Genomic DNA, 1,247 nt, shown 5'->3' with positions numbered 1-1,247 from the left:
GTATTGTGGTAATAATACTAATTTACCACTCAAGGTCTTTTGTTAAGGCATGGACTCCATTTTTAATGCAGCATCCACGGAGAGTAAATATACAAGTGCACCTGATTTCATGCTGCATCGGCATTATAATGAAGATCGCAAAGACTAAAGTCGTGTCACTCTAAGAGGGCACAGACTGACTAAATGGAGCAGATGATGGACCAAAACGATTGTTACAGGATACTTGCTGGCACAATTATGTTGCCTTGTTACTTCTGTCCTTCAAATAAATGCAATAATTCCGCGTTACCAAGGTGCTCGTGATAGCCAAATGACCGACACAGCAAACAAATTGTTCGGTAATACTTGTCAAGAAGCTTTGATTCTTCTTTTTGCTAAGGAATGGCCAAACGTTTGGCGATCAAAGGTCTTTCTGTCTATTATCACTTCATAAAGCTTTAAAAGCCATTTACTTAAGCAACAATAATGCACTTTGTAGGCGGCTAATCGTGCCTTTACATTTCCCTAGAAGGAGAGTATAACAAGACTAGTCACTTATAGCGTCAGTAGTGTAAGTTGTCAAAATTTAGGTTATCGCAATGCGGCTGTCAGATTGGCGCCAGCACGTGCTTCAGTTTGCTCGCTCTGATCAGCGGTAAACTCATTTCAGCCCCACCGACTCTGAAGCTGTGGAAGAGGGTAAGAGAGCATTCACGAGACGTCTGCTTCGGTGACTTATGGAAGCTACTCCACGTGAAAAAATTTCCCTTCGGCCCGTTTATCAACCTTTGTGATGATAGAGAGGAGATAAATGTAAACCTATAAAATTGCTACTTGGCGTATATGAACTGATGCACAACTTGTAAACCGGATGCAGGTGACTTGCAGCAAATAAACATGTGAATTATAAATGGGATTATTAGTTTGTATTCTGCGAACAGTACGGCACAGTTCAAGCGGCTTATTTTTCATGTACAGTGTTTTATTAAGTCGACCTCATGCATCTGATGTTAACAACATCGACGCTTTTGTCATACCTTCACTAATTTGCGGCAGAGTGATAAAGTCTTTAATCGGCGTTTCAGGTTTTGATTCACAAGTCACGGCTTCTTTTACGCCACCGACTGCTATCACTTCCGCCTAAAGGCAAACTAAAAATATGGATTAGTGCTTTCAAATTACCTCTTAACGCAATTTTTAGGCTCAGCAAGAAGAAGGGAAGGATCTCAGAAACCCTATTAAAAGAATTTCCCGGGAGTAAGAGTATA

The sequence above is a fragment of the Echinococcus granulosus genome, assembly GCF_000524195.1.
Source record: "Echinococcus granulosus chromosome Unknown EG_S00422, whole genome shotgun sequence".
Lineage (NCBI taxonomy): Eukaryota > Metazoa > Platyhelminthes > Cestoda > Cyclophyllidea > Taeniidae > Echinococcus > Echinococcus granulosus.
Note: the sequence above shows the minus strand (reverse complement) of the source record.